Raw genomic sequence first — 14,846 nt, forward strand, 5'->3', positions numbered from 1 at the left:
GAATCCTCCTGAGTGGGGTCAGCATAGATAGCCTGGAGATACCCTTGTGCTCCCGGAAGTGATCCTGGCATATACCGGAAATCAGAGTCCCGAAATATACCAGATCTGACTCGCATAATGGTCATCATAGAGTAGGCGGCGTCCTGCACAGCCATCTCAATAGTAACCCCGAGTCCATAGGAGCAGTGAAGAGGCTCGGTGGATCCAGGATAAGATGGAAATATCCTGACAGTGCAGAGATACTGACTCTGATTAAAATCTCGGAATTGCTCTTCGACCGTGTACTCAGGATACCAGCGGTATCCAGCCTCAGTCATTACCCTGACCAACTTAGCAGTATGGCCGGGTACATCTAGGCATCGAGTCAGGCGAACCACTTGATTGAGGTCGCGAGTGGCCATCTGAAAGCACAATCATAATGCAAGGGCATTAGAATTTCTAGCAAAATTTCGGCAGCATAACAGCTGTAAATGCTCAAGAAGGATTTTGAGACATTTGACAAAGGATTACATATACACTCATCATCATCATAACAAGGTTCTGAATCCATTCTGGCAACATAATGTGGTAGTAGAACTGAACTAGGCTGGTAACCATCAAACTTATAAGGTACTACTGATTAGTAACTCGTGATCCTGATAGAGAGAACAGATCATAATTCCTTAACCCCCGATAGAAGAATGGACTGACTCAGATCAGAATGTCATAAGATAAAGGAGTAAAAAGAGCCTTACGTTCCATCCCACAAACAATTCCCCTACATATAACTAAAGAATTTCTAGACTCAACATCGACCAGTTTGGCTTGGAGAACCTACAGGCAGTCCGGCTCTGATGCCAACGCTGTCAGGACCCCGACTCGATGTCACATCGATCTAGCTGGTAACACCTCATATCACTTTGCGGCCTCACGCACGGTATCCCCACGGGTGTCGTCTTACCTTTTCCCGGGACCGTTTGCGCCTTTTGGCTCACGTATATGATAGTGTCGCTAGCATCCATATGATAAGGAGCCCGGGCTGACATGACTAGTCGTAAACCCAAAGTGGCACAGACTTACAGGGACAGGCATCCATGACCCAGCTTCGAACGTGTCGGTCATCAGCAAGTGGGTCCGGGCTGTAGCACTGGGCTAACAGGACTCCGGTAAACCGGGCTGTAGCGGGCTAACAGGACTCCGGTACTCAAAGCGTGACATTTCCCCGAAGGGACAGACACAGGAACGAAGAAGGACACATGCCGGCCAACCTAAGTGTTCCAGAGCAGTAGCAAGCTACCATGGCTCAGCGGTAACACTAGGAGACATTTCCCGGTAAGAGAGGCTACTAAAGATAAACAACTAGATAGTCAGATCCCACACATACCAAGCATTTCAATCATACACACAATATGCTCGATATGTGCAAATACAACGAAGCATCACAACATGACTCTATGACACAAGTACTTTATTTAAGGCTCAGTGAGCCATACATAACATACACAAAGGTACGGGTCTCACGACCCAACATACAAGTCATACAGTCATACAAACCAGCAGCGGAAGTAACTTGTCTGAGTACAGACAACTAGTAAAATAAAAGAGGCTTGGAAAGCCTAGCTATACTACGTGGTCCTTCACAAGCTCAGGGTCACCACCTGGGTCTTTAGCCTATTCGTTGATGTCAACGTCTACATAGAACCCATCAGAAGGGGTTGCAGCATCTTCTGTAAAAATGTAGATTATAGCAACATGAGTACAAAGGTACTCAGCAAGACTTACATCAGATCCTACATACATGCATAGTATCAAGAAGGGTTGGTGGAGTTATTGCAGCAAGCCAGCTTTGACTCTTGGCTAGGCTATCCTACGATACTCCAACTTGAAATGGTTTTGCGCACACGAGTCCACTACTCACCAATTCAATACACTACCGAGGATCCATCTCCGTCTTCCTACGGAAGAGCCATCCTCGGCACTCACACTTATCTTGAGGCTTTTAACAGTTTCCATTTACTTGTCTATGAACTGTATAGGCAACCAAGTAGTCCTTTACCGCGGACGCGGCTATTCGAATAGATTATGATAACCCTGCAGGGGTGTACTTCTTCATACATGTTTCCACCACTTAGCGTCTGCACACGACATGTGCTCGGCAGACTTCAAGCGAAAGCCGACGTGGGTGTAGACCACGACCTACCTAAACACTTAAGCCTCTAGTCCAGGTTTATCGCCTATTCAGGTTCCATCCGCAGGGAGTCCGGACGAGGTTTCCCATACGGCCCCGAACGATGTGAACAGGGTTCCCGAGATACCTAACGGGTATTCGGTACACCCGGCCACGTACCTACCGCATCACAGCCCACCCCTACGGTCAGCGCTGTCCACGGCCTCCAGTAGGCTACAAACACCAGAAACTACTTGCAACTCCTGGACAGAGAGCTAGGGTGAATAAGAAGTCGAGCGGGGTCATATTTCAGGGCCCAATGCATGGTAGTAGCTGTATCTTAAATCACGCATACAGATCTCAGTGCTTAAGGCCGGCTTCAATGAAACAACCCACCATGTACTCCTACATGGCCTTTCATCGATACCTTTACCAAATCGTGTTCACCACACCACTCTCATTACCGACATAATCATTTCACTCCAGCCCATCACCCAGATGAACCAGACCTGACACGACTCTAAGCATAGCAGGCATAGCAAGGTAGGAACAACACATACATATGGCTCAAGCAACTCCTACACATGCTAGTGGGTTTCATCTAGTTACTGTGGCAATGACAGGTCATGCAGAGGAAATGGGTTCAACTATCGTAGCACACAGCAGTTTGAAACGCGTTGTCTTAATGCAGTAAAAGAGAGCAGGAGCGAGAACATGGGATTGTATCGATATGATCAAATGGTTGGTTGCTTGCCTGATGGTTCGATGCACTGATACGGTTCTTCGTTAGGGTAATCACGGTACTCCTCGGGGACAGAACCTGTCGCAGAGAGCACCGATACACAAACATCACCAAACAATGTGCAACAATATGATGCATGCATGAAACATGGCAATATGAGTGTATTGGGCTAATGCAACTAAAACCAGAAGGGTTTGAACAAATTTGAATCAAGGATTCAAATTTCAAATTCAAATATGGTCTTTTAAAGTGCTTTTCCTTGTTCTGCTTAAAACATCAATTTAACTTGTTTGATCATGCATGAAAATAGTACAGATGGATAGATTGGATTTTTCTGATCATTTTTCATATATAATTTGTCCAATTTGGAGTTACAGAATAAAAGTTATGAATTTTTGAAGTTTAAATAATATTCTGGAATTTCCTGATTTAAATTAAATCCAGAAATTATAATTATTGCGCCAGCATGACGTCAGCATGACGTCAGTGGTCAACTGCGGTTGGCTGGAGTCAAACCTGACGTGTGGGGCCCACACGTCAGTGACAGGGGGGTTAAACAGGGTTAAATTAATTCTAATTACTAATTAGTGGCGCTGGGGCCCACTGGTCAGTGTCAGGGGTTAACTAACAGTGGTTAGCGCTAATCTAACCATCTGACCGACAGGGCCCACGCGTCAGTGACCCTGGGGGGTCAAACCTCAGGTCGGACAGGTCAAACCCCACCGGCGACATGACGCCGGCGAGGCCCGAGACGGCGGCGAAAGTGCTTTTTGCCATTCCGGCAACCAAATGGACGGCGGAAGGCATCTACGTGTTGCTGAGGTTGAGCCGCGACTATTGGTGGTGGTGGTTGGGCTCGGGGTGGCCGGAGTTGACGGCGGCGAGCTCGGCTGCGGCTGCCGGAGTTCGGGTGCGGTCGGAATCGACGTTGCAGGGGGCTTGGGGAGGCGTTAGTGCGCGCTGCGTGCTCCTGGTGAGGTGGGGAGCACGATAGTGCGCTCGGTTGGGTGCTACGGTGACCGTGGCCACGACGGCGACATCGCCGGCGGCGTGGAGCTCTCGGCCAAGGTGGGGCTAGGGCCTAGAGGTCGGGAGAGACCAGGGGAGAAGGGGGAAACGATCCGGGGGCTCACCGCGGAGCTGCAGAGGTGGTTAGCGGGCTCGGGGACGCGCTGGAGACGACGAATTCGACGGCGACGATGATCGGAGCCCGAAGAGGGGAACGGCGACGTGGCGGCGATGCAGGGCTTCCGGGGAGCTGTGGAGCGGTGGGGAGGAAGAGGGAGTCGAGGCGGAGCTCCTGAGCTAGTCGGGGGAGCGAGGGGTGGTCGGAGATGGCTGCTATGGCGAACGGCGGCGACGGTGGTGTTCGGCCGTGTGAGAGAGAGAGCGAGGGAGAGGAGGGGAGAGCCGGGGGAGAGTGAGAGAGAGCAGGGGGGGATTGGGACGGCCTGCGGGAGTCGTCCACGCGGCCAGGAGCGCGTCGGCAAGCAGGAGGTGGCCGCGCGGCCGTGCGCGCGCGAGCACGCAGCAGCTTCGGGGCGAGGGGAGGAAGACGACGGAGAGCTGCAGTGGTGGGCTGGGCCGCTGCTGGCTGGGCCGGCCAGCTGGCTGGGCCGCACAGTGGAGGAGCCCAGGTAAGTTTTCCTCTCTTTTTATTTCTGTTTCTGTTTTATTTAATATATCTGCAACTTTGTTGAATTAAATAAAATACCTAGGCAAGTTCAAAAATCACCAAACTATTCCTGGCCCATAGTTGGATTATTTCCAACATGAAACATTTTAGTTTGGAGATATTTGAGCATTTAAATATTTTATATTATTTTAAATGCCCAAATTCAAATATTTATGAATTAATTCAAAAACCCTAAGATGGCCTAGGAAAATGTGCACCACTTTTGGCAGAGGTTCTGAACCAAGACAAAAATGATGGGCATTTTAGAAGGGCATTTCAGGTTCATTGAAAATTATTTTAGTAAACCCTAGTTGGTTTCAGAGGGGACTGGGGGTTCTGTCATCCCCATTTCAAGTTTCTGATGAAAGAGTAAACATGATGCAACACTCTAATGCATGACTAGCTAGGTTGTGACAAAATCCCTGGGTCTATAACTCTGCTAATTGGCTGTGCGGGACGGAAAACTTCTCCCAATTACCAGGCTTAGGGCTACAGGAGCGGGAGGAGGAGCTATGATGACCGGCCATGTTTGAATGTATTTTTTCAAACGCGCTCTGATGGATACTCGCCGTGGGAGGATGGTGTGGTCTGGATCTAAAAATCCCCATCTCTTTAATAGACAGTTTACTTACATGTCTAGGGTGGAAAATGTAAAAATGCCCTGGCTCCTCGCATTCGCTCGACAAGTGGAAGATAGCCCTTATTGAGCACGGAAGCCAACAAGTGCAACATTTATGGGGAGCCAGACACTACTCAGCAGATATTCAGAACTTGTAGAAGAACCCGCTTGCAATGCCGAAGACAATCTCTGCGCTGGACTCATCGTCATTGAAGCCTAGTTCGGGGGCTACTGAGGGAGTCCTGGATTAGGGGGTCTCCGGACAGCTGGACTATATCCTTCGTCCGGATTATTGAACTATGAAGATACAAGATTGAAGACTTCATCCCGTGTCCGGATGGGACTCTCCTTGGCGTGGAAGGCAAGCTTGGCAATACGGATATGTAGATCTCCTCCCTTGTAACCGACTCTGTGTAACCCTAGCCCCCTCCAGTGTCTATATAAACCGGAGGGTTTAGTTCGTAGGACAACAAACGATCATACCATAGGCTAGCTTCTAGGGTTTAGCCTCTATGATCTCGTGGTAGATCAACTCTTGTAATACTCATATCATCAAGATCAATCAAGCAGGACGTAGGGTATTACCTCCATTGAGAGGGCCCGAACCTGGGTAAACATCGTGTCCCCCGCCTCCTGTTACAATCCGCCTTAGACGCACAGTTCGGGACCCCCTACCCGAGATCCGCCGGTTTTGACACCGACAGGCGTTACCCCCCTTTCCTTCTCCTACTCCCTTTCCTTCCACTTTTCCCCCTCCGGTAGAAGCAAAAAAAGGGGGGCCGAATCCTACTAGGACTGGAGTCCTAGTAGGACTCCCCTCTCCTTGGCACACCCCTTGTGGCCAGCCACCTCCTCCCCTCCTTTATATACGGGGGCGAGGGGCACCCCAAAGACACAATAGTTGTTCCCTTAGCCGTGTACGGTGCCCCCCTCCACAGTTTACTCCTCCGGTCATAGCATCATAGTGCTTAGGCGAAGCCTTGCATGGATCACATCACTATCATTGTCCCACGCCGTCGTGCTGACGGAAATCTCCATCGACCCTCTACTGGATCAAGAGTTTGAGGGACGTCATCGAGCTAAACGTGTGCTGAACACATAGGTGCCGTACGTTTGGTACTAGATTGGTTGGATTGTGAAGACGTTCGACTACATCAAGCGTGTTAACCTAACACTTCCACTTTTGGTCTATGAGGGTACGTGGACACACTCACCCCCTCTTGTTGCTATGCATCTCCTAGATAGATCTTGCATGATCATAGGAATTTTTTTGAAATTGCATACTACGTTCCCCAATAGTGGCATCCGAGCTAGGTCTATGCGTAGATGATATGCATGAGTAGAACACAAAGAATTGTGGGTGATAATAGTCATGCTACTTACCACCAACGTCTTATTTTGATTCGGCGATATTGTTGGATGAAGCGGCCCGGACCAACATTACATGACCACGTTCATGAGACCGGTTCTACCGACGTGCTTTTGCACACAGGTGGCTTGCGGGTGTCTGTTTCTCCAACTTTAGTTGAATCAAATTTGACTACGGCCGGTCCTTGTTGAAAGTTACAACAGCACACTTGACGAAAAATTGTTGTGGTTTTGATGCGTAGGTAAGAACGGTTCTTGCTAGAAGCCCGTAGCAGCCACGCAAACCTTGCAACCAGAAAGTAGAGGATGTCTTACTTGTTTTTGCAGGACATGTTGTGATGTGATATGGTCAACACATGATATATAAATTGGTGTATGAGATGATCATGTTTTGTAGAAGTTATCGGCAACTGGCAAGAGCCTTATGGTTGTCGCTTTATTGTATGAAATGAAATCGCCGTGTAATTGCTTTACTTTATCACTAAGTGGTAGCGCTAGTCATAGAAGCCATAGTTGGCGAGACGACAACGATGCTATGATGGAGATCAAGGTGTCAAGCCGGTGATGATGGAGATCATGACGATGCTTTGGAGATAGAGATCAAAGGCACAAGATGATGATGGCCATATCATGTCACATATTTTTGCATGTGATGTTTATCTTTTATGCATCTTATATTGCTTAGTACGGCGGTAGCATTATAAGATGATCCCTCACTAAATTTCAAGGTATAAGTGTTTGTCGGCGTACTGGGAACAGGGCTCCCCAGACTTGTCTGCCTGCAGCCCGCGGCGTGGCTCCTCTAGCGGCCTGGTACGGCCCGTCTTCACCAGCAAACACTTAGGACCCTCACGAGGCGGACGACACAAGACCTCCTTAGGGGCAGCCTCGCTATGCTGGCTCGCGAGGAGCGAAGAGATCAAGGCAAGGGGCACCTCGCGAGGTTCTCGTGATGCGAGCCATGACAACCAAGGCCAGGCAGGTGCCATGAGGCCGCCAGCGCACGCAATGTGCTCGTTTCCTAATTGTTGCTAAAGAGGCAAGCGCAGGCGAGGAGTCCCGAGGCATCAGGCAAAGGTTTCCATATCGGTGCAACAAGACCAAGACCAATAGGACGGCAGGACGGAGGTCACCGTAGAGCCTAGAACGATGTCACCACCTGAGCCTTTGGCAGGTGAAGACCACCTTTTGTCAGGATTACTTGTACTAGTTGTCTCCCTTCGAATTTGGCTGTTGTTGGATCCCTTCCCACCAACATCTGGGAAGAGGACCAGGGCCTCTATAAATAGGACTAGCCACCACAGTAGGAAAGATAGATTTATTTGGGATCGGATCCATTCCATCCTCAACCACACAAGCTCATCGAGCCCAAGAACACCTCTCCTCTGGAGGTTGTTCTTCCCCTATACTTGTTCATCCTCAGCCCACAAGGCAATCGACCACACCACACTAGAGTAGGGTATTACACCACATCGATGGCCCGAACCAGTATAAACTCTTGTGTCCCTTGTTCTTCGAGTTCGGCGAGCTAGGTTTTTAGATCGTTATGAGGGCATGAGGGGGAAGGAAAGATCTTCGTCCGCACCCCAGGTTTCAAACCTCAAGGGTTTTGACGGAACCCGAAATTCGACATTTGGCGCACCAGGTAGGGGTGCGTTGAAGCTTTCCTTTCATCGACCCATGCTCCTCTACCTCTGTGTCTGTCCCCATCGCTGGCGTTGCTCCTCCAGCTGAGATGATGGATGCCCATGACTGCGCCAAGGGGCTCAGAGCCCTTCCCCACGCCTTGCGACGGGTACAATGGCCGCCCAAGTTCAAAACGGAGATGCTGCCGTGTTACGATGGCGCGGCGGACCCGACGACCTTCCTGCTGGCATATGAAGAGGCCATCGTGAGGCTAGAGGCGACGACAAGGTCATGGCCAACTGGCTTCCCATGGCCCTCGCTGGTGCACCACTTTCCTGGCTGCTCACCCTCCCAGGATCCTCAGTGGCATCTTGGGAGGAGCTGCGCAGCCTCTTCATCGCGCGCTTCACGGCACCGGCACCCCTCGCCGTCGTAGCCCTCCTTGGCGGCTTGCAAGCGCCGCCCTCGGACTGTCACACCAAGTAGTTCTTTCGCTAGATCTGTGCCTCTTCCATGCAGCAAGGAGCTCCCCTGGGTTGGGCGGTGCCCAAAGCCGACATCACCTTCGACTCGGGGGATCACCTCGTCACCACCATCGGCTCGGGCGTGCTCCCAATGCTTTGCACGCCCACCATCTGCAACATAGCTGTCACCAAGACCCTCATCGACGGCGGTGCTGGCCTCAACGTGCTCTCTGTGGAGGCTTTTAGCCTTCTTCACGTGCCACTCGAACGGCTTCAATCCAGCAAGCCCTTCTTCGGGGTCGGTGGCGGCTCCGCCAGCCCCCTGGGGCAGATCCGCCTTCCTGTGACCTTCGGCACTCGCGACAACTACCGCACCGAGCTGATCGACTTCGACATTGCTCGCATTGGCCTCCCATACAACGCCATCCTTGGGTACCCAACTCTGGCTCAGTTTATGGCGGTGACCCATCCGGCCTACAACCACATGAAGATGCCCGAGAGCAAGGATGTTCTCACCGTAGTTGGAGACACCAAGGAGGCTCTGGCGGCGCTCAAGCTTGCCCTCAAAACCGCCGCAGTGGCACGACCAGCCGACGAGGCCACCCCTGGAGCCAAGGAGGCCGCACCAGCAAAGAAGAAGCAGTTGTTCACTCAAGATCGGGCTGAAACTAAGTAGGTACTAGTCGAGGAAGACGGTTCCTCAGGAGCCACCTTCACCATAGGCGCCAACCTCTACCTAGACTAGGAGGATGCGTTGGTGAGGTTCCTACACGCGAACAAGGATGTATTCGCCTGGGAACCCAAGCAGCTAGTTGGGGTCCCAAGGGGGTGATTGAGCATCATTTGAGGGTGTGCCCCAATGTGCGCCCTGTGAAGCAGAAGGCGCGGCGACAGTCCACGGAGATGCAGTGCTTCATCGTCCAGGAAACCCGCAAGCTGGAGACAACAGGTGTCATTCGCGAGGTTCGGTACCCTGAGTAGCTGGCGAACCCCGTCATCGTATCGAAGAAAGGTAGGAAGGAGCGCACGTGTGTCGACTTCACCAACCTCAGCAAGGCTTGTCCCCAAGACCCGTTCCCGCTTCTGCGCATCGACCAGATTGTCGAATCCATGGCCGAGTGCGACCTGCTGTGCTTCCTAGATGTGCTCTTAGGCTATCACCAGATCAAGATGGTAGTAGAGGATGTGGAGAAGACGGCCTTCCTGACCCCGTGTGGGGTTTACTGCTACACTTGCATGCCGTTCGGGCTGCGCAACGCAGGCGCGACCTTCCAGCGGCTGATGCACATTGCCCTGGGTCAGCAGCTCGAGAGGAACGATGAAGGCTACGTTGACGACATCATGGTAAAATCTTGGGAGGTGAGAACTTTGATTCAGGACCTGGAGGAGACCTTCACGAGCCTGCGCCAAGTGGACTTGCGCCTCAACCCAGGGAAGTGCGTGTTTGGTGTCCCCTCCAGCAAGTTGTTGGGCTTCCTCGTGTCCCACAAGGGGGATCGAGGCTCACCCGGAGAAGGTCAAGGCGATAGAAGACATGATCCCACCACAAACTCTCAAGGAGATGCAAAAGCTTGCGGGTTGCCTGACCTGGCTGGGGCGCTTCATCTCCAAGTTGGGAGAGCGCGCCCTGCCATTCTTCAAGCTAATGAAGAAGAAGGGCCCGTTTGACTGTACCCCCGAGGCCGACCAAGCGTTTCAAGACCTCAAGAGATACCTGACCAGCCATCTGGTGATGGTGGCGCCTCGCCCTCTTGAGCCCCTGGTGCTTTACCTTACCGCCACTCCCTACTCCGCTAGCGCAGCTCTAGTGGCGGTTCGGGAAGAGCGCCAGGCCAAGGGTCCGCTATGCTGCACCTCCAGCCTGGGCGACAGGGACATAGAGGGCACCGCAAAAGCGGCGGCAACACCAACGAGTGATCAGGCCCAGCAAGGCAGCGTTCGCAGGCTTGCAGAGGCCCTAGTGGATGACCAGGCTCCTAGGGTCCCGTCACCTCAAGAGACGCCCCAACTTCTGGTAGACGCAGGCTCTGTCGACACTCCCGCCCTCGTCGAGCACCCATGTACTTTGTCAGCACGGTGCTGCGGGATGCAAGGGCATGGTACCCCATGCCTCAAAAGCTCTTGCTGGCGCTCTTGGTGGCCTCGCGTAAGCTGCATGACTAATTCCAAGGTCACCCAATCAAGGTCGTCGCAGCCTACCTGCTGGAGAGGGTACTCAGGAGCCCCAACGCTTCTGGAAGAGTCGCTGAATGGAACATCGAGCTGCAAGCATTCCAGGTGGAGTTCAGCACAAGAAGGGTCATCAAGGGAGCCGCGCTTGCCAACTTCGTGGTAGAATGGACTAACACCCCAGGGCTTGAAGCAGGCGAGGACCGATACCTCTCACTAGGAAGTGAAGTACTAGATGGCTAGGTCATGTATTTCAATGGCACATTCACATGCCAGGGCACGGGAGCTAGAGCGGTGCTCATCTCACCCAGTCAGGAGAAGCTCTACTACGCTGTGCAGCTCTGCTTCCAACAATGCGAGAAGGTCTCCAACAACATTGCAAAGTACGAAGGCCTCACCGCTGGCCTTAAGGCTGCGGTGGCCCTGGGCGTGAAGCGCCTCACCATCAGGGGCGACTCACAGCTCCTCGTCAACTTCTCCAACAAGGTATACGAGCCGATGGACAAGCATATGGAGGCATACCTAGCGGAGGTACGCAAAATGGAAAAGCAGTTCTTGGGCCTAGAGTTGCAGCACGTGCCCCGTGGCACCAATAAGGAGGCTGATTACATTGCCAAAAGGGCATCCAAGCGCCAACCCCAAGAGTCTGGCATCTTCGAGGAGCGGCTCTTCAAGCCTTCGGCAGCACCTCCACTTTCAGGGCCGGCGCAGCCACAGGAGGAACTCCCCCAACCACCTACCTCGGGAGCCCCAACCTGCGGCCCGACCTCGGGAATGCACCTACTCCTGGCGCTCGAGCCTCAGGAGGGGTGATGGACCAAGGAGTTCAAGGAATACCTGACGCAAGGGACACTGCCGGAGAAAGAGGAGGACGCGGAGCGCGTGGCCCGACAGGCTATGGCATACTGCATCCAGGACGATGGGCTATACAGGAAGTGGCCAAATGACGTTTCCTTGTGATGCATCTCCAGGGAACAGGGGAACGAGTTGCTAGCTAACATACACGGTGGAGACTGCGGGCACCACTCATCGTCACGAACCCTCGTCGGCAAGGCATTCCGCAGCGGGTTCTACTCTCGTACGACACTCAACGACGCGACCGAGCTGGTGAAGTCCTGTGAGGCTTGCCAATTCCACGCCAAGCAGATCCATCAGCCAGCTTAGGGCCTCGAGACCATCCCGCTCTCGTGGCCATTTGCATTATGGGGGCTTGATATCCTAGGTGCATTCCCTCGAGCGCCTGGGGGCTACCGCTACCTCTACGTCGCCATAGACAAGTTCACCAAATGGGCGGAGGTATAAGTTGTCCGCACCATCCTGGCCGGTTCGGCGGTGAAGTTCATCATGGGTCTCGTGAGCCAGTTCAGGGTCCCTAACCACATCATCACTGACAATGGTTTGCGGTTTACTAGCAATCTCTTCAAGACATATTGTGCTAACCTTGGAACGCAGATCTGCTACGCTTCGGTGGCACACCCCAGGAGCAATGGTCAAGCCGAACGCGCCAACGTGGAAGTCCTAAGAGGCCTCAAGACCAGGACCGTTAAGAAGAAGCTCGAGGCCTGCGACAGGAGCTGACACGATGACCTCCTCCAGGTTCCAGTCCCATGTGTTCTTCATGGATGGCACGATCCATAGCGGTGGGCAACGGGAATCATTGTCACAGCTTTCTAGTCCGGTTCCACATGATGGAGACTCATCCAAGCTGAAGCGGCATAAATCTGGGATAGCGTTTCCCAGCATGTCGTTCATCCGGCGGTGTGCACTAAAGACACAACCATGCTTCATGAACGGCAGGCCTTCCATGTCATGCATGGAAGGTGGCATCCGCTTCACAATGGGGTAGCTATCCCCAATGAAAAGCGAGTACTCTCCAAGAGTGTTCCTCGGCACCCACGTAGCATCACGGGGGTCGAACTCGGCGCCGTTCATCTGGTACACATGGCATCTCAGATCTGGACACATGGTGATGTACATAGTCAAGGTCCATGCATAATAATGTTGTGCTCAAATATGGCGGTCAGTAATACTGTGCAGCAAATAGTACTACTCCGATATAAAGGAAGTAAAATAACATGCTTATTATATATAGCCACTCTTGGCTACATGGATGAGATAGTAAGACATGGAAAAACAAAAATGGTGGCAGCTAGTGGGTTCAAGTCTTCAAGGGCCTAGCTAGCTATACGCGTCCTCCAAGGTAAAAATTACTACTACTAGTACGTAAGTAGAGTACTAGTACAACAATGAAAGAGAAGGCGAGAGGGTTAAAAAATGGAATACCTGGGTAGATGGTAACGGTCCGATCGTGGTAGATTGTGTGACCATGTTGCACATCAGTGGTACCATGGGTAAGGACTGCTAAGATAGTTGATCCCAATATGCCAAAGTCGGCTACAAGGTTCTAGGTTTGACCGAATCGCGGATGCAAATGCACATCCAGGATCCGCGATCTTATTTTGATCGCGGGATGACTGGTCCCTGCAAAATAATGGAGTACCGTTAGGGATGCAAATGATGGTTTGTGCATTCCATTTGTAATCTCCCGTACTGTAGGATGGCAACCAGATGAAACAAGTCCCCTGGCTTGTCACCACGAAGATGCGGCCTGGATGGCGACGGCATCTTTGAACGTGTAGGGGTACAAATCTGTCGCCGCCAACATGCACCAGCCTCTGTCGTTACTGCCTCTTGCATTGATGGCAATCCTTATGTCGAACACCGCAATGAGATAGTAATCATCGTAGCCGCGTCGCTTTGTCGGTGGGTCCCAATTGCTATCTTCTTCAATCTCACGTAGGCATCTTCTACCTCTTGAGGACTTACGTTGGTTTTCCCTTGGAGAGGAAATGGTGATGCAGCAAAGTAGCGTAAGTATTTCCCTTAGTTTTTGAGAACTAAGGTATCAATCTAGTAGGAGGCCACGCACGAGTACCTCACACCTACACAAACAAATAAATACTCGCAACCAACGCGATACGGGGTTGTCAATCCCTACACGATCACTTACGAGAGTGAGATCCGATAGATATGATAAGATAATAGTTTTGGTATTTTTATGATAAAGATGAAAAGTAAAATAAAAGGCAATAAAAATAACTAAGTGTTGTAAGATTAATATGATGGAAGATAGACCCGGGGGCCTTAGGTTTCACTAGTGGCTTCTCTCGAGAGCATAAGTATTCATAGTGCGTAAACAAATTACTGTTGAGCAATTGACAGAATTGAGCATAGTTATGAGAATATCTATGTATGATCATGTATATAGTCATCACGTCCGAGACAAGTAGACCGACTCCTGCATGCATCTACTACTATTACTCCACACATCAGCCGCTATCCAGCATGCATCTAGAGTATTAAGTTCATAAGAACAGAGTAACGCTTTAAGCAAGATGACATGATGTAGAGGGATAAACTCATGCAATTGATGAAAACCTCATCTTGTTATCCTCGATGGCAACAATACAATACGTGCCTTGCTGCCCCTACTGTCACTGGGAAAGGACACCACAAGATTGAACCCAAAGCTAAGCACTTCTCCCATTGCAAGAAAGATCAATCTAGTCGGCCAAACCAAACTGATAATTCGAAGAGACTTGCAAAGATAACCAATCATACATAAAAGAGTTCAGAGAAGATTCAAATATTGTTCATAGATAAACTTGATAATAAACCCACAATTCATTGGTCTCAACAAACACACCGCAAAAGAAGATTACATCGAATAGATATCCACAAGAGAGGGGGAGAACTTTGTATTGAGGTCCAAAAAGAGAGAAGAAGACATCTAGCTAATAACTATTGACTCGTCGGTCTGAGGTAAACTACTCACACTTCATCGGAAGGGCTATAGTGTTGATGTAGAAGCCCTCCGTGATCGATGCCCCCTCCGGCGGAGCTCCGGAACAGGCCCAAGATGGGATCTCGTGGATACATAAAGTTACGGCGGTGGAATTAGGGTTTTGGCTCCGTATCTGGTAGTTTGGGGGTACGTAGGTATATATAGGAGGAAGGAGTATGTCGGTGGAGCAATA

This window comes from Triticum dicoccoides, chromosome 1A (assembly GCF_002162155.2).
Source record: "Triticum dicoccoides isolate Atlit2015 ecotype Zavitan chromosome 1A, WEW_v2.0, whole genome shotgun sequence".
NCBI classification, from domain to species: domain Eukaryota; kingdom Viridiplantae; phylum Streptophyta; class Magnoliopsida; order Poales; family Poaceae; genus Triticum; species Triticum dicoccoides.